General features: G+C 42.2%; 1 protein-coding gene across 4 annotated transcripts in view; it reads right to left on the bottom strand.

Moving 5' to 3' along the window:
• LOC127646432 (PTB domain-containing engulfment adapter protein 1-like) overlaps positions 1–17010 on the bottom strand; it is a 113642-nt gene extending 96632 nt beyond the window's left edge. For 3 of the 4 annotated variants that reach the window (XM_052130087.1, XM_052130085.1, XM_052130088.1), the window contains exon 1: positions 16410–16521. The gene's annotated coding sequence lies outside the window, so the exon portion shown is untranslated. Of the gene's footprint in view, positions 1–16409; positions 16522–16842 lie in introns of those variants that run through there. The other variant, XM_052130086.1, reaches the window with a different exon arrangement.
• Between the last annotated feature and the right edge of the window lie 2961 nt (positions 17011–19971).

Here is a 19971-nt window from a genome sequence, read left to right as displayed (position 1 = left end):
ACTGGTATAAGGGAAAGCGGGCATGCGTCTGTCAGTCAGATTTTTTCTTCTGAGCCAAGCGGATGTGCAACAGCAAGCTTGAGTTCACCACTGTTCCACTCACCTCTCTTGGCAAGAAGCACTATTGTTGGATCTTACGACGTGTTTCCAGCGGCTTTCTCTCTCTCTGCACGCTGTGCAGTCCACGCCCCTGGGCACTTCGACAGCACTTTCACTGCCTGAAAGAGTGTTTTCCCCTCCTTAACAGAGTTTGTATTCTCTAAAAGAGTTTGAGTTCTCACTCACAAAAGAGCAATACACAGCAGGCGTTGAACGTCCTTTTCAGGACACGTCTTTTTAAAGATGTCTTTCCGCCTCTGTGTAGTTACTGGATGCGGTCGATTTCTCTCCACTTCTGGCGGTCATAAGAGCTGCCTCGCATGCCTTGACTGCGATCACATTCAGGCAGTGTTTTATGAATGGTTTGGCCTGGTTAACTTGCTGGAGGGCCATGGCATGCAGAGCGGAGGCGGCCTGTCCAGTGGCGCTGTAGGCTTTGGCGGTCAGTGACAACGTCATCCTACAGGCCTTGAAGGGGAGCACCGGGCGATCCCACCAGGTGGCAGCGTTCTCGGGACACAGGTGGATCGCAACCGCTCTGTCCACCTGGGGGACCTCCGAGTACCCGTGAGCCACCCCATCGTCGAGGGTAGTGAGAGCGGATGAGCGAGGAGGTCAGTTTCGGGCAGTGAAAGGTACCCTCCACACCTCATCATGCACCTCTGGGAAGAAAGGAGCTGACGTGGCTGTGAGCAGCGCCCGGACCTGAGGAACCAATCATCTAGCCATGAAGGCTGTGGGGAGGACAGAGGGTTCCAGTCCAACCCCACGCTGACAGTGGCCCGGGCAAGCATGTTGGCCATCTGGGCGTCAGCCTCAGACTGGGCGTACCGACCCGAAGAAGGCAGTCCCGTCGAGTCTTCCGTGTCAGACGCCGGAACGCACTCCGATGCAGCGCCGAACTCATTATCCAGCTTGGGGGGCTCGAGGGAGTAAAGGAAGTGTAAGCGACACAAGGGGTTGGAAAAGGAATGCTCTCACTTTGAGCTCGGACAGAAGTCAACGAGCGTGTCGGGGAGCGGGTGGTTCGTGGGGATCTACCCAGCGAAACCGAGCCCACTGCCATCCCCAAATTGTCTCCATCGCCAGCCGGGTCGTCCTCAATCCCACGGGAAGGAGCGACATGAGGGGCAGCTGGAGTGGCGTTCCTCTTTAAGAAGAAACATTGCCATGATGCCATGGTTAGGTTCTAGCAGTGAGAACACGAACCATCCACAAACGCTGCCTCAGTGTGATCGCAGCCGACATGCGAGGCCATGCCTGTGACCACCAGGAATTAAACAGGAGCAGAAGGGCATCAAGACGTGTCCTGAAAAGGATGTTCAATGCCAGCTGTGCATTTCTTTTTTAGAGAAAATAAACTTTTATAATATTCTCTTTTAGCAGCGCTGTCGAAACGCCCAGGGGCAATGCTGCACTGCCGTGCAGAGAAGGAGAAAGCCGCTAATATGCGCCATAGATCCAACAGCATAAGCTCTCATCTCAGCTCGCTGATCTCACAACCGCTCGGCTCCGAAGAAGAAATTTGAATGAACAGAGGCATGATTCCCTCCCTTTATACCCATAGGGACATGCAAATTCTGTCTGCCAAATTCTCATTGGCCTTTTCTCAAGTTCAGAGGTAACCGAGGCCTTCAAGAACGTCCCCAAGTGTTGCTTCACTCGACACAACGTCGAAGTGAGCGACAGACGGGTAACTTATTTTTCTCATAAGTTCAAATGCACCTTTACAAAAACCCATAGAAAAAGGGAGCACATAAAAAATTCTCTTCCAGGTTTTTGGACAACAAGATGAAGAGATCAATTGTAAATGCATTTATTTATTTTTATTTTTTACAAACTGAGACATGAGTGAGTCCAAATCATTTTAAATTGTAATCAACAGCATGCCACAGGTGCTGTTGATAAAATTTAACTTGATATTCCATTAAGAATAATTCCTAATTCCTAGAATTATTAATTTGAGAAACATACCATACAAACATGAGTGTCCAACATGATCACACATGAAATCAACATGCTGCTTCCGAAAGTTCAAGTACCTTGAAAACCACACCATTCTGACAAATTACTGACAAGAACTGCCATCCCCCATTAGTCATTTTTGCATAAATTCAGACATGTTCAAATGGCTGTTGTAAATAAGCCACAATGCACTCCCCCGATGAATAAATACCAACACTCCAGATATCAAAGTGGTATTAAGAAGGTAAATAAAATAGAAGAAGTGGCAATAACTTATTTATTACTCATTTATTTTCAGATCGATACAGCTCCATGCTGAAAGCAGCTTTGTAACGATCATGGGATTCATGTGCTAAACCATCAGGCATGGACCTGTTCTCCACATCCAAAGCTTTAAAACTGTTGCTTTATTTAAAAATGCATGCTGTCAGCATTAGAGAAGCCTGTTAGTTTCTACACTTCAATGGAATCAAAAGCACAAACATTTAGATTCATAGAGCACTTGCTCCTGTCATTTACAATTTGAAACTCAAAAAATGTAATGTAATATGAGGGAGACAGGATGAAGACAGTCAGATGCTGATGCACTGGAGAAAAATAAAGCATCAGACACCGTGGAGTGATTATCTCTGTCTGGATGTTTCGAATGAAAGGACAGTGGTCCCTCACAGCATTCAGTCTTTGTTGAGTTGTTTTAGAATATCTGTATTGTGTACATGTAGAATCCTGTTTGTGACCTGGAAAGTATTCTTTGGTCATTATAGCTAGAAGACTGCTAGATTTTTATAATCTTTGGAATCATCTGGAAAAGAAGAACAGGACTTAGAGATGGATAATTTGTATGTTTCTGTGAGGTCATATTGACAGAGACCATCTGCCTAGATTGTATTTGTTTGTCAGAAATAGAAATGCAGAAATATTTTCATATTTACAATTTGCATGAAAGTTGCAAAACATGTGGTGGTAGAAACTCCCTGAACAGCAGAACTTTATTTAAAATTAATATTCCTTGGCAGAAGGTTTCTTTGAGGCAACACTAATACGATCAGAGTAAAATTTGCTGGCAAACACAATAAATATATACCTCCCGTAAACTAAGGACATCATGGTAAAGAAAAAGAAAACAAACCTAATCAAGGAAACATTCAGAGATTCAGCTGTATCTTATTTGCTATTCAAATTATTATCTCATTACTGAATTCAGTGTAATAAAACAAATTAAAAAACTGTCAATAATTTTTACTTCCAAAATAAAGTGTGGTTGTAGAACTCTCATATAATCACTGAACAAAGTTATTCCTGAAACTCAGTTGTTTTGACTGCATGCATATACTCATCAAGTCCTTTAACAATGAGAGCTAAAGAGGCTCTTAATTAAACTAGAATATGCATTAAAAAAAGTATTCACTTTGCAAAAAGCATTTTTGCTTCCTTTTGGTATGTAACTGCAGGAAGTTATCAGCAGCCAGTGGTCATAAAAACTCTCCTAAGACAAATGCAGGCAGGGTACCAATGGGACAGGAATCTATGGGTGCTTTAAAACCTAAAGCTTGTTTGATTTGCTTCAAAACAGACTGACATTTCTCCTTGGTTTGGTTTGCTTTCACAATAACATTTATTAAACGTGTTATTAAAAGTCACATGTGTGCAAACTGTCCCCTCATTTGTCAGAATATTTGTACACTGTTGCGGGATTTAGCTCATAAATCAATATAGCCTACCAAGTTAAACGATATAGCTAACAGTAAAAATATGTCAACCGGTACAAATGTTTGAGTATTGTTTATGTCACAGTTATGCGAAACGTTCCATACCTAAACTAAACAAACTAAGGAAGAGAACACACCAGGTTCAGGAACAAATACTGCAAACAAGCCAGGTGTAAAAACCCTATTAAGGACAGATCCATGTCCATTAGACCTCTTGTCAAATCTGCAACCATTTGCGAGACCTGGGTGCTTTCACACATTCGTCTTAAGGGTCTGAGAGCGGTTCACGAGAATTTTTACATTAAATTTAAACGCTCCAAACATGCTCAGACCTCAGACAAACAATCAAGACAATATTGTGAGGTGGTCTGAGTGTGGTTCTCTTTAAATCTGCAGTGCAGTTCATCTTGCATTGTGAACATTTTAAATCACTTGATTTTCACATTTACTTAATGCCAATATTTGTGGCTCGTACAGGTTATTGTACACTGTAGGGCTGGGTATTGATACAGATTTCCAAATTTTATTCTGATTCACAAGCTCTCGATTAGATTTTTATGGGTATATTTCAGTTAAAATATACCTTCTGCTCCCAGCTAATGCTGTTAATTATGCATGGGACCTTCTAACTAGGTACATTACAAAAATATAAATTTTACTAATTATATTTTATCAGTTTTTCATCACTTTTTAGCTTTTAAATGAACACATCCAATCAATAAATATGATAATATTTTTTATATATGATTTTTTTCATGTTTATTGTTTAATAACATAATTTGTGTTATTTACAGGTATTTCCATAGATTTGTTGTGAAGCAGTAATGTCTCTTAAAAAAAGATGACATTTCAAAATGAGGGCATGTTAATGAGAGAGACGCTAATGGCTTTAACTTATCTGTCCTAAGCTTAATTAGAATTAAATATTTCTTTTGTTGTTTTTGATCAACAACTGACTATAGAGAACAGAAAGGGTTTTAAAAGAGACATTATTCTAGGGCTGTACTATTTGGAAAAAAAAAAAATCTAATTGTGATTATTTGGAAAAACAAAAATGTACCCCCCCTCTAATTGTGATTATTTTGAGAAAAAAAATATATATATCACAATCAGGTTTCATCATTATTTTTTTGCAACCCAGTCAACTTTATTTTAATATTAATGCAATAATAACAAGAAGAAATTGTTATAGCCAAACATAGAGGTATGGGAAATGTAAGGGAATGTGCAATTAAAGTAAATCTAGGGCACTTTAAATAATGCACTCAGAGCATGTTAGCACACCTTTCTGAACTTAGGGCACCGGATAGATAGAATCTGTGTGTACCACATGTGTAATGCAATGATCCTGTTTACATGCATTTAAGAAAGCACTACACACTACAGACAAAACAGACGTGCACATAGGCACAGCGGGCAGCGCGTTGAGATTATTTATTTATATCGCAGCCCTCATGGTTTGAAAATCACATAGGGTCATTTCGCAATTTCGATGTTATTTCAGTTAATCGTTCAGCCCTACATTATTCAATAACAAATGGGTTGCGTGGATCTCGTCTTTGGGCACACACACATTACACTGAACAACTTTTACTCTTAACACACAGTGAAAGGATCTCGCTGCTGCTCCACCACTAAACAATCACTGGTAAGTGAAATCTAATCATTTACAAGCCAGTTGCCAATATACATTTTAGTTGCATAGTGGGAAATTTGGTTGATAATGTGAGCAACTTCCTCTCATTGTAGTAGAGGGTTGCCCTTAGAGTAAAAGATAGGAGTTTAAGAATCGATATTGAGATCGTTCAAATGAAGATTGGAAAATCTATATTTTTACCCACCCCTAGAAAACAGACACAGAGGACAACATGAGAAATATTATCTCTATAGAGATGACAGAACTGACGTGTTAACACATGCGATTAATTAAAAATGTTTAACGTGTTAATTTTTCTTAATCACAATTAACGCATTTGTAAAGGCACACTTATTTGTTCGGAGTGGAATTTCAATAAATTGCCCTTTGAATATCTCTGCATTGTTCTGCCTTTTCGGAGCGCTGGAGTAAAGCAATTATTGTTAATTTACTCTTTACAAATTTATTCTGTTATTAATATTATCTGACTCCAAATTTATATTAATCTGACAATTTAAGTTGACCTCTAATTTAAATTACAGCTCTAATTAATTTCATATTATTCTATTAATATACAGTGCATCCGGAAAGTATTCACAGCGCTTCATGTGACGTTTTTCGTATTTAATTTTAATAAATTTGCAAAGATTTCAAACAAACTTCTTTCACGTTGTCATTATGGGGTATTGTTTGTAGAATTTTGAGGAAAATAATGAATTTAATCAATTTTGGAATAAGGCTGTAACATAACCAAATGTGGAAAAAGTGAAGAGCTGTGAATACTTTCCGGATGCACTGTACCATTTTTAAGTCATTGATTACTCTAAATCAGGTGTCGGGAACCTTTTTCACTAAGGAGCCAATTTTAATTTTTGGTTGATGTATTTTTTCGCAAGAGCCATACCATAAACAAATAATTTACTATTTTACAAAGTTTAAAAAAAATACAATGTTTATATTACTCAGACTAATAAAAAAAAACAAATATTAATAGGTAACATGTAGCAATATGAAATTGAGTACACGTGTTTGTCTAACGATCTAGACACACAAAACAGGCAGAGACGATGACGAAGTGGAGATGAACCCAAGTGCAGTTTATTCAGACAATGTGAAACCAGGATCCCGAACTATAAATGTGAAGGGAGACAAAACACGACATGAAATAACTAAGGCTGGACAGGATTGGAACAAAACAAGGTACATGGAAAAAGACTGGACTAAACTAGACAAAGCTACATGTACACAGGGGAGACTAAACCATAGGTGAACAAGGTTACACAAAGACTGGCTAGACTAAACTACAGAAGAACAGTAAGGTAACAAGTACGAAGGCTAGATTAGACTGTGGGTAAACAACATGGTGACAAACACAAAGGCTAGACTATGGCAGAAAGACAAGTTTAGAACAGAGGTGTGGCCAAACAACAAGGCCAAACAACAAGGCCAAACAACAAGGCCAAACAACAAGGCCAAACAACAAGGCCAAACAACAAGGCCAAACAACAAGGCCAAACAACAAGGCCAAACAACAAGGCCAAACAACAAGGCCAAACAACAAGGCCAAACAACAAGGCCAAACAACAAGGCCAAACAACAAGGCCAAACAACAAGGCGACATAGACTCAAGGTTACAAGAGCAGAAAGACAAGGTTACAAGAACAATACCTGACAAGTACAAAAGGCAAACATGAAGGTTTAAATACAAAAGACAAGGGTGACAAAGGCCAATAAACGAACAGAACTCTAAAACAAGATAACAAGACAATTAACTAAAACCAATGACAAACTGGAACTGAAGCGAAGTAATCAAACAATAAACCAATGAAACCGGACACATGAACAAGGGAAAACAGGAATAGACAAGACTAGGAAACAGGAACTAATCAGGAAATTTCAAAATAAAATTACAAAAACAAAAGTCAAAGTGAGAATGTTACAGTTTGCGCGGGTCTCCATAAAATTACTTAATTTTACTTCATGAAAATTTTACTTCCCTTTTGGGCTGTGTGATATGTAAAAAACATTTTAATGATAATCACATTTAAAATATCAATATCTGATTATATGTTCAATCCCCAAGCTATATTGATTTTGCTTGAGAAATTAAATTTATTTATTGAAGCATGAAAAACTTGAACAAAAGACATTTCTAAATTCAAATTGCACTTTAAACAAAACGAAAAAGCAATACAAAGAACGAAGTGATAAAAAAATCTTATATATAACCACCTCCCAAAATCCAAACCTTTAGTGTCTCCAACGGCTTCACAATTTGCCATCACAAATGTATCAGTATGCAGCAACAGGTGAAAATGACTAGCATAAAACTTAAGAACTAAAGACAATTATAAATGTAAAGATAATTATAATAATCATCATAATAAATAAGCCTAAAAAATAATTTTGTTCCCAAACAATGCTGCCATATGTGTGTTCCTTTTGCAGGTAGATGAGCAAAATGAATCGTGCATGAAATGCATTTGGAGAGGAGCTCGTGAACTGGATTAAGTCTCGTAGCATTTTGCGGGCGCTATATCACAGCCTGGTTGCACACAGAAAATATGCAACGTTCTGAAAACGTTCATAAAATCGCTCGTAGGAAATGCTCTTAACAGCTAAGGTCAATAGTTATGGTGCTATTTTAGTGCATTGTCTTTGTTTGGAAAAAGTCAATAAAGAATTATATTGCTACATATTGTTTTGTTATCTTTCCTATGATGGAAATAAATTAATTTTGGCAAGAAAATAAGTATATATAGTGTCAAATTTCAGAACTATTAAAATCTGTGATTAATCGCGATTAATTACAAAAAAAATAATGTAATTAATCGCAATTTTAAAAAAACATAATCGACTGTAAACTCCAAACAGATCCTCAAAGGTCTTCTTTCAGTGGTCTGTGTAAAAGGCTTTACGCAGAACACTGTTAAAGGTCTTGAAAACTTGATTTTGATTGGCTGGTATGCGTGCATTAAAACCATGTTACATTAATACGCCTACACTGCTGTCCTCTGTAACTGAGTTCAACCTTGAGATCCCCTTGGACACCCATAGAACTTGTAAGTAAAGTATGGTTTGACATTCATCTACGTATATTTTGCATGGAGGGAGAAAAAAAAACCGGACCTATCAAAGCCGTCTTTTGCTGTCTGGCAAGACGATTTGAATTGTAATATGGTTAACATTATCTAATATTGCTGCTCTGAAACCAAGACCTTACCCAGAACACTTTAGCCCAAAGGAAGACTATTTTATTCTGACAAATCATAGGCAAAATGGAAGATGGCATAATGCAAGACTGATTGATAATTGACAGGATTCTAGCTGGCCATGGCAAAGCTCGAAAGCAAAGATTTCACATATGCTCAGCTCTAAATACACATTTGCAGGACAGGATTAGTTACACAGACATTGTGCCTCAGTCCAGGAGAACTAGGATAGCAGAAGATGACGCTGACAGGGCTCAAGCTTTCTGCTACACTTCAGTTATTTTCATGTTCAAGAAATAAAATGTATGTTATGACGCGTCAAGATTATGTGATAAGTCACGTGTTAAAAGCTATTTGTTTAAAAAAACATCTGCAGATAGTGCGACTAAACAAGAGCTTTTCCTATTTCTCATAATCTTTCTGTTTAAATACATTCAATGCCTTTTGAGGCAATCTTCTGACAGGGAGTGTTCTGCGACTGCTATGGATCCTTTAATAATGTATCATGGTTTCTGCAGGTTTCATGAAGCTAAATTTAAGACTTTTTAGAGACCTTTTTAAGACCAACTAAAGAAAATTTAAGGAATCAATATTTGTGTGTGTGGGGTCACAAAAATGGCATTTTATTTTATTTAGTACTGCCCCGAATAAACTATTTGACATAACACATCCTCACATATATTCCACATGACAAAATAGTAACTAAATTTACACACATAATACTGTTAAGAAGTTAACATTCCCTTGGTTTCTAATGTGGTGTGCTGATTTCTCAATGATCAATGACTGGTTGTATAATAATTGTTCATGAATCCCCACTTTGTCATGAGCAGTGAAGAATCCCCACTTTGTCATGACCACTTTTCTTATGAAAAAAAACAAAAAAACAACTACAGTAAAATGATTTGGTTTCTCTGCATCTTCTGCACATTTGCGTTCTTCCCAGCAGTGGCTATACATGAGGTCCAGATTTTGACAATTGAGGGACTAATACATGACTATTTCAACATTTTTGATGCTCAAGAAGGCAACATAAGTAGATCTAAGGTCTGCAAACTTTTAACAGTATGATTTGTGTAAATAATAGTACATTTTGTGTTATGTAGCTTTTGAAGGGCAGTACTACATAAAAAATATAATCTCTTATAGGCTATTTGTATACATTCTGAAAGGGGTGTGGAAACTTATAAAAACAAAACGTTATGCAAACGTCTGCACTTAACAGTATATCCTATATAGTTTGTTAAAATGTATATTTAAGATTTAGTTTTTTCACGATTTAACCAAATTTTAGCTTTTTTTAAATGTACAAATTCCATGTAGCCTATCCTATTGTCACGATCCCTTGTTGTCTGCCCCGTGTTTTCTGTTTCACTCACCACTGATCATATTCCATGTCACGTTTTCCTTGTTGTCCGCCCTGTGTTTCACTAGCCCTTGTATAAACTACACTTCCCTTCATTCCCGGCCCTCATCACTGCTGCCTCTGTGTTATTGTCCACACCTGTTTGTTATTTTGTCATTATCGTGTCTGTTTATTTAAACCCCGCTGTTTCCCCTTTCCTTGGTCGATCGTTATTCGTTTCATGTTTGCTGTTCACGGTCCCTGATGTCGTTCAATGTTTTCTAAATGTTTTCTGATGTTGGTTCATGTTTACTATTGTCACTCACGTTCGTTCGAGGTAACCCTGCCCTTTGTGGATGTTTTGTCAACCTGTGTTCAGCTGTGTGTTATTTTGTGTTTGAGTTTAGTTTTTTCCCATCGTGGACTTTTTCATTTGTTCCTGACATCCGACTGGACGCTCCGTGACTTCATGGAGGCGACTTTACTGGTCTGCGGCTCGCCGTTCACCATGGGCTATGCTGAGGAGGACCCTACCTCTCCTCCCACAGTGGTGACTCTCCATTCGTCCATGGCGCTTCCTGTCACGCCTGCCCCGGTCTGCGAGCCAGAGCCCACGCCTGCCCCGCCCTCGACCGTCCCTGAGCCAGCGCCTGTAGCCTCGACCGTTCCTGAGCCAGCGCCTGTAGCCTCGACCGTCCTTGAGCCAGCGCCAGTGGCCTTGACCGTCCAAGATCCAGCACCAGTAACCGTGACCGTCCAAGAGCCATCCAGGGCTCCGCCTCTCGAGCCTCCCGAGCCTTCCAGGGCTCCACCTCCCGAGCCACCCAGGGCTCCGCCTCTCAAGTCTCTCAAGCCTCCCAGGGCTCCGCCTCTCAAGCCTTTCAGGGCTCCGCCTCCCAAGCCTCCCAGGGCTCCGCCTCCCGAGCCAACCAGGGTTCCGCCTCTCGAGCCCCCCAGGGCTCCGCCCCTCGAATCTTCCTTGGCTCTGCCGCTCGAGCCTCCCAGGGCTTCGCCTCCCGAGCCTCCTACGGCACCGCCTCCCAAGCCTCCTACGGCTCCGCCTCCAGAGCCTTCCAGGGCTCCGCCTCCCGAGCCTACTACGGCTCCGCCTTCCGAGCCTCCTACGGCTCTGCCTCCAGAGCCTTCTACTGCTCCGCCTCTAGAGCATCCTACGGCACCACCTCCCTCGGCTCCACCTCCAGAGCCCTCCAGGCCTCCGCCTCTAGAAAATCCTACGGCGCCACCTCCCTCGGATCCACCTCCAGAGCCTTCCAGGCCTCCGCCTCTAGAGCCTCCTACGGCGCCACCTCCCTCTGCTCTGCCTCCTGAGCCTCCCTCTGCTCTGCCTCCTGAGCCTCCCTCTGCTCTGCCTCCTGAGTCTCCCTCAGCTCAGCCTCCTGAGCCTCCCGAGCCTTCCTCGGCTCCACCTCCTGAGCCATCCTCGGCTCCGCCTCCTGTGCCTCCCACGGCTCCGTCAACCACGGCTCCGCCCCCGGAGCCTCCCTCGGCCCTGCCTACAGAGCCTTCTATGGTTCCGGCAACCACGGCTCTGCCTCCGGAGCCTCCCGAACCTCTCCCGGCTCCGCCTCCGAAGCATCCCTCAGCTCCGCCTTCAGAGCCTTCTACGCCCTCGCCTCCTTTGGCTCCGCCTCCTGAACCTCCCTCGGCTCCGCCTCCAGAGCCTCCTTCAGCTCCACCTCCTGAGCCTCCCTCGGCTCCGCCTCCAGTGGCTCCCTCAGCTCCGCCTTCTGAGCCTTCTACGCCATCGCCTCCCTCGGCTCCACCTCACGAGCCTCCCTTGGCTCCGCCTACGCCTTCCACGGCACCACCTCCGAAGTCCTCCTTGGCTCCGCCTACCACGGCTCCGTCTCTTGAGCCACCTTCGTCCCCGTCTCCAGAGCCCACCACGGTTCCGCCTCCTGACCTACCCAAGGCCTTACCACCTGAGTCCGCCACGTCTCAGCCTGCCTCTGCTCCGCCCACAGTGTCTCCCATGGCTCTGCTCTGCCCCCAGGGTCTCCTGCGGCCCTGCCTACACCTCCTTTGGCGCCGCCACCCAAGTCTTCGACTGCTCCGCCTCAGAAGTCCTCCTTGGCTCCGCCTCACGCAGCTCCCCCAGTGGCCACTCCACCTCCCAGGCCACCTAAACCTGTCCCTGTCCTGTGGCCACCTCCCAGACCTCCTGAACAGGTCCTTGCCTTGTGGCCACCTCCCAGACCTCCTGAACCGGTCCTTGCCTTGTGGCCACCTCCCTGGCCTCCTAAACCTGTCCCTACCCGGTGGACGCCCCCCAGGCCACCTAACCCGGTCCCTGTCTCATACACCCATGGACTGCCTGTCTGCCCTCTCGGCCTCCCTGATCTGCCTGTCTGTCCCTTGTGCCTCTTTGGACTGTCTCTGTGTCCCTTGTGCCCCCTTCAGTCTATCTGTTCTCCCCCTGTGCTAGCCCCTCACTCTTTGGACATTTTGTTTGTTGTTTTGTTGTTTTCGTGGGTTCTTTTCTTTGTACCATCTGGAATCCGGTCCTTTTGAGGGTGGGTTATCCCTTGTTGTCTGGCCCGTGTTTTCTGTTTCACTCACCACTGATCACATTCCATGTCACGTTTTCCTTGTTGTCCGCCCTGTGTTTCACTAGCCCTTGTATAAACCACACTTCCCTTCATTCCCGGCCCTCATCACTGCCGCCTCTGTGTTATTGTCCGCATCTGTTTGGGAGTGGTGGTGGCGTAGTGGCTAAAGCACAGGGCTGTTAATCAGAAGGTCACAGGTTCTAACCCCATGGCCACCACCATTGTGTCCTTGAGCAAGGCACTTAACTCCAGGTTGCTCCGGGGGGATTGTCCCTGTAACAATTGCACTGTAAGTCGCTTTGGATAAAAGCGTCTGCCAAATGCATAAATGTAAATTTTTAACCCCGCTGTTTCCCCTTTCCTTGGTCGATCGTTATTCGTTTCATGTTCTCTGTTCACGTTCCCTGATGTCGTTCAATGTTTTCTAAATGTGTCCTGATGTTGGTTCATGTTTACTATTGTCACTTGTGTTCGTTCGAGGTAACCCTGCCCTTCGTGGATGTTTTGTCAACCTGTGTTCAGCTGTGTGTTATTTTGTGTTTGAGTTTAGTTTTTTCTAGGGCTGGGATAAACGATTATTTTTTAAACGATTAATCTAGCGATTATTTTTTCGATGCATCGATTAATCTAACGATTCATTTTTCAGTCCGATTCGATTTCGATTCGATTAATCGACTTGTGACAACACCGGTAATACCTGTTTCATCGGGGGTGGGGGTGTATAAAATGTAAAAAAAGTTTGATTGACTGGCGATCTGATCAATCAATCATAATACGCCATTTTTGTCCGACAAAGTAGTCAGGAGAGAGAAGATTAACGTCGGTGGATTTGAATTTGAATAATGGATTGTAGGCTACCGTACTGACATCTTTCCGCGTTTAAAACAACAGTCCTTCTGATGTAGGCTACATTCATGTTTAGCCTATTTGATGCTATAAATTAACCAAGGAAAAGATGATCGGTTCACGAGCAGCTTTAACTGAGGCAATCTGTCACGACACATTAAAGAGCCACAAAATAGTAGGCCTATTTATGGTTTAATTTTCTTTGAATGTCCAAATTTGAAAGTTGAGACTTTATTAAATGTTACCTGCTTGGTCCTGTCTGTCAGCGCGTTGTCAGTGTCCTCTATGTATTTTTCACGACATTCATAGCTATAAGCGCATTATTAATAGCTATAAGCGAAAACTTTAGGTGTCGACAACGTATTATAGCTTACTCCAACATCGAGTGCAAAGTGGGGAGTTGAAAAAAACTTACGGTGCTCTGTCATCTGCGGCTGCTCCCGGGTGGCGCTAGAATGGAAGGCCATCTCCATTTTGCAAAGATGACATATCACGGAATTTTTTCCTTTTAAATTAAATAATTCCCATACTTTCGAGGAACGAGTGCATGCCGCCTTGCACTTCTGATAGTCTGAGGAGCCACTCGTGTTGGCGCTGGCGCCGCCATCTTTGTTTTGGGTCTGACAATTCGACGCGCATATATTGCGTCAACGTATTTTTTGCATCGACATCATCCCAGCCCTAGTGCTGGTGCATTGCCGTGGTGCTAGAATGGAAAGCCACCTCCATTTTGCAAAGACGACATATCACATAATTTTTTCCTTTTAAATTAAAGAATTCCCACACTTTAGATGAACGAGTGCGTGCCGCCTTGCACTTCTGGTAGTCTGAGGAGCCACTCGTTTTGCTTCTACTCTCCGGCGCCGCCATCTTTGTTTTGGTCTGACGAATCGACGCGCATATTTTGCGTCGACGTATTTTTTGCGTCGATGTCATCGATTACGTCGACGCGTCGTCCCAGCCCTAGTTTTTTCCCATCGTGGACTTTTTCATTTGTACCTGAGTTTGTTTATTTTTGTTGTTGCAATAAAGCTGCACTTAGATCCAAACCTCCTGTCTGCCTTCGCCTGCATTCCCACACAATCATAACAGCTATCCATATGATGTCATATTGCATGTGTAATTATGAAATTACTTCACAAAAATTCAGAACATTGTAACCAAAAATTCTAAATACAACCCCCACATCTGAACAAATAAGTGCTTGTACTACATAAAAAGTGCAGTGTAGCTGTCTAAATGTGACATTGTCTGATTTACATCCATGCTCGTGGCAGATGAAGATTACAGAAAAATACTCGCTTACATATTTACAAGCTGTATGAAGTAATAGATCTGCTGCTTTCAGCTCTTTGTTGAAAATGCATTATTTTTTTATTATTGGTGCATTTCTATTTGTGCTGAATGACAGGATGATAAAGAGTGTGCGCAAAGCATATGACATCATTGCCATCGTATCCAGATACATTTCAGCAGATTTGCAGAAATACTAGAATGAAAGTATCATCAAATCAACGTGCAACGCTTCGAAATTGCTTATCTTCTCTGCAAACGATACCATAGACGTGAGAAGGAAAATTAGTACATCAAATGTAAGTAGAAAAAAAATCAGTGAGCTGAAACCAGGACATAATTACAATGTTTAGAGAATTGTCGAGACACACCTCTTCAAAACGGGATGTCTGGTCACCCTACTTAAATGCAATCAGAAAACAATCCCGCAATGAGAAAACAATCCCTCATACATTTAATGCCATGACCTTATGAATAAAAGGCTTTTTGCTCCGATTTAAAAACTTTTTAAGGCCTTATTTTACAAAAGGGCGAATTAAGACTTTTTAAGACCCGTAGACACCCTGTGTATAACGTGCAAGAAAGGGCAGCCGTTGCACTTTTTGTTGCATGTGTGAAAAGCACATGAGGTACATTTACCAGTAAAGGCAACCCAACGATTTTCCTGTAATTTACCTGGTTGCATGTCTGAAAGGAGCTATAGGAGAAGATGCATAAGATTTAATGACATTTAGGGGCAGAGTCCCAGATTTAATGTAATACTGACTAGAATTTCAGCCGCTTCTTTACATAAAACAATCTTTTCAGAACATCTGGAATTTAGTGCACAAGTCATATTGACAACTGTCTTGATGCTTTTAGTCATTTGTGGAGCTTGACAACCACTGATTACTGTATGCTTTCATTGTATGTAAATGAAAGCTTGGACATTCTTCAGAATATCTCATTTTATGTTCCATGGACAGAAAATCATACAACATGAGGTCAAGTAAATGATGACAGGATTTAAATTTCTGGGTGCACTGTCTCTTTATTTTCATTACAGGCAGGTATAGTCATGAAAATTCATTTTTGACTAGATTTGTAGAAGTTGTATTTTAGAGCCTAACATTTCATTCAGGTCACTCTCTCCACAGGTAAATTGATTTCAGTCAAACGAAAGAGTCTGGAAAGAATCACCAGTTATTAAATACAGAGTCACCAGTTAATAAATACAGTAGATCGTCAAAGAATGTCAGAAAACCATGCTGTTCTCTGTTTCCGCTTTTAAGGACAGCAAACGTCGAGAGACACGGCGTCAGCAATATCATTATGATCATTATTTTGTCTCTGTCAATGTTTTGTTTGGAAGCTGAGCTCTGGGTCAATGCAGTTTGCTACTACACAGCACAACACTGCTGAAAGCAGTATAGATAGTTAAGCCCGGTGAACTGAATACAGCGATGAAATACAAGAGTTACAAATGTGCATACGAGCTTGACCAAGACACCTGTCATTCAAGTACACAACTTATAAAGTAATAGATGTTTTAGCACACAATTGCCATAATCTTTCGCACAAGTAAAATAAAAAAGCAGTGTAGTCAGAATAAATGCAACACGTAAACAAGAAACAATACGCCACTGATCCACACTCTAGCAGTCTAACTGCATAAAAACAATGTTTTTATGTCCTTATTTTGAATGTTTGAAAGATTCATAAGACAGATATAAAAAGAAATGTAAGTTCTCTTACAAGGAAGGATGATTTTGTAGTAATTCTCTGCAAATCTGAGCCTGTCCAGGCGCATCTGCAGCGAGTCACTGTGAGAGCGCGCGCTTGTTGTGTGTTTCACCTCCGCGCTCACTCCAACCGCTTAAAAAGTTTAATGACGTCAACCGGGCATTTAAAACGCCGATATTTTCTCTCTCACATGAACGTACGAAATGCTGTCTTAAAGGGACCCGCCCGGTAAATAAATATCCGTCACTACATCTGCTAGGAAGCATATATAGCGAATGAACTCTCAGCCGTTGAATATTACACTATGTAAACGTTAAACTTTATCATGACAAAATAATACAATCACCTTCTGAGGCTAAATATCTCTGAGCCTGGTCAGTTTTCTTCATGATAAAATGTGTAAGGGCAGGTTATGTTCGAATTGAAATACAAGCTTCCTACTTACTGATGCTGCACAGGCTGTATTCACCTTATTCATAGCCGCCCCGGTAGGAAAGCTCCGCAAAAATCACTTGAGGGGTGACATGATGTTCTGAGTGCACGCGCGGTTACGCTGTTGTCAGCGGTCTTAGAGCCGTTCACGTTAGAGGTCCGTCGGGTTCGGGTCAGTTTTTCAAGTAGGACTTTAAGGGTTCGGGTTTATAATTAATGAAAATATATACACGAACTTGTTTAGGGGCCGTTCACACTTAACGCGTTTTTGCGTGCGTCTGCTCTGTTTTCCATTGTTTTCCTATGTAAACATACGCTGGACGAACGTCCTTGACTGCTGCACCGTGTCTCGCTGTTTCTTCAGTGTCTCAGGCATGGCAGGCACATTTTTAGACACTTGTGTTCAGTTAATAATAACTCTGCATTCTGTTTCATTGGTTGCGCTGTTTCTACATTGTTTTTAGCGCAGGCGTTCAGGTTGCAAAGAGGTGACTGTTGGGCTACAATGTTTAAAATTATTGCAGATTATTCTGCACCAAGCAGTTTCAGCACTTGATAAACAGCATTGTTTTTCCACCTTCTGCTCTAGTGTGCTGAGGGGCTGCCATGCCTTGTTTGTTATTTACTGTTACGAATGTTGCCTTCGATGCTTACATAAAGCCTTTTGGAACATGATGAACAAATACACTGCAGCATTAGAATATAAGCTCCTGGTGAAAGTAAAGTAAATAAGAAAGGAATAATTGAGACAGACCACTGAATTGTTGAAAAATAATGTACACCCAAGGTGGTAATGCAGTAACGATGCACAGCGGAGTGTGCATTATTTTTAAACAATTTAATGGGCCGGAGTCAATTATTCCACTTATACCACGGTTACTACGCCTTAAGATATTGTTCAGGGTTTTATCTTAACATTGTCTGGTTTTCATCCCTAAAACTCTCTTATGAGAGGAACTACTTTCCAGAGGTGGGAGACTTGAGTCATATGACTTGACTCGAGTCAGACTCGAGTCGCAATTTTCTGGACTTGAGACTTACTTGACTAGATCTCTGAAAAGACTCGACTTGACTTTAGACTTGCTCCTTGTGACTTTAAACTTGACTCGGACTTGTGCCTATTTACTTGAAATGACTTGTGGAAAAAAATGTTTTTCAATTATTGTGATTTTTTTATATATTTAAGAATGAACTATTAATTTTCCAATAAGTCTGCGAACCCAAGCTACTCTTCTTTATACGCATGCGTAATCAGGAAGCCGCTTGCCGCCTGCCAAAACAGCAGATCCCTCTGCGGACAACATGGACACAGCAACAACAACATCAGCTCCAGCCCCGAGGATAATAAATTTTGGGTTTAGAGATTACGCGTATACGGCCAAGAAAAGAACGGCTGTGTGTAATATCTGCAGTGCCAAGATAAGTGATTCATCGGCCACAACTTCAAATTTCATTCGTCACTTCAAGTTGCACAGCGAGAAGTAAGTGGTTTTGCTAGTTTTCAAGCACGAGGTTTTCTGTGGTATCTATCTACTTCCAACTTAAAGTGTAAATTAAATTGCAGGTTAACCACCACAACCAATTAATGTGTAAATTTAAGTGCTCAATATGTATATTTTTTAAAATTTCTTAAGTCTTAAAATGCCTTAAAATAACATTTATTGGGGTTTCTTCAAAGGAAGCATGTTTTATTTTTTTTACAGTAACTGGGTGATGACGTTATAAGAGGGAGCGCGGGCGGTATTCCACTCACTCTGTGTGTGCGGGTTGAGGGAGAATAAAATAACATGTTTCCAGCGTTGAGCGATGTAGCCAATCACAGACTTATGTGTTGATTTCTTGAACGAAATGGCCAATCAGAAGCATTTACGATAGACTTCCCTCACCGCTCAAAACAGACTTTTTGTTCAGTGCTGAATTCTGTATGCTGACAAATCCTCTAATTATAACAAACAAAGTGTATATATTATGAAAGCTTCATTGATAATAACAGAGATGTGTGAGATCGCGATGAACTGATGTCAGCTTTTTAGGAATTATCAAGTCATGCCAAACCATGCACTGTCCAAACATCATAGTTTAACATTGAAGTGGTCAAGGGTTAAACTTGTTATGGACAAATACATAAATATGGTTTGATCTGATGTACGGTTAATATCTCCATAAATACTGGGGCATGACCTGTGTCACAAATGCTTTCGAAAGCACCTCCGCGATCGGCCACCGGAGATCTGATTCACCTGAGTACTAATCACCCATGCACCCACATACCGGGCTTGATTAAATTCACAGCTGATTCCCATCCCAGCTTCCTCTATTTAAGCTTCACGCAGTGACACACTCACTGCGAAGTCTTGTTTGTTCCGGCTACACTACTGAGCGTTCTAACTACCATTCCTGTCTGATTATCTGCCTACCGACCTTGCTTTTCCTGCTGACAACGATTGATTACTGCCTGCCTACCTGGACCTTGCCTGTCCCTTCGTGATTGCCCATTGCTGCCTGCCCTGACATCCTGCTTTCCTCACAACGCTCTGGCACTGCCTACGATAGCCCTGATTCCCCATTGCCTGACCATTGCCTGCATATATCTGTGAGTTCAATAAAGAAACACTGCTTATGGATCCCAACCTACCTGAGTCTTTGTTACAGAAGACTTCGCCAAACATCGATCCAGCGGTGATTTCATGCATGGCTGAAGAGCTCACCACCCAAGCGAATCAGCTATCTGCACAACACCATCAACTCGGCCGTCTGACGACCGCCGTGGATGAAATTATGCAGGCTGTACAAGCCCTCAGCCAGCCAGCACCGGCACTCACCGCGCCTCAAGCCAGCCCAGCAGCCGACACCGTTCCTCACTACCAACCGATCACCGGCCCTCGCCTCGCACACCCCGAGAAGTTTGACGGTACGCCCTCAAAGTGCAAGGGATTCCTCATGCAGTGCTCGGTCTTCCTCTCCCAACAACCGGCACTTTACCCCACCAATGAGAGGAAGATCCTCTTCGTCTGTTCCGTGCTCACGGGCCGAGCTCTCGATTGGGCTACCGCGATCTGGACCAACCAGGGTTTCGCCCAGTCAACCTACGAATCCTTCATGGGCAGCCTGACCACCGTCTTTGATCACCCCGAGAGTGGCA

This window comes from Xyrauchen texanus, chromosome 7 (genome assembly GCF_025860055.1).
Source record: "Xyrauchen texanus isolate HMW12.3.18 chromosome 7, RBS_HiC_50CHRs, whole genome shotgun sequence".
Taxonomy (NCBI): domain Eukaryota; kingdom Metazoa; phylum Chordata; class Actinopteri; order Cypriniformes; family Catostomidae; genus Xyrauchen; species Xyrauchen texanus.
This window is presented reverse-complemented; position numbering and strand designations above follow the sequence as displayed.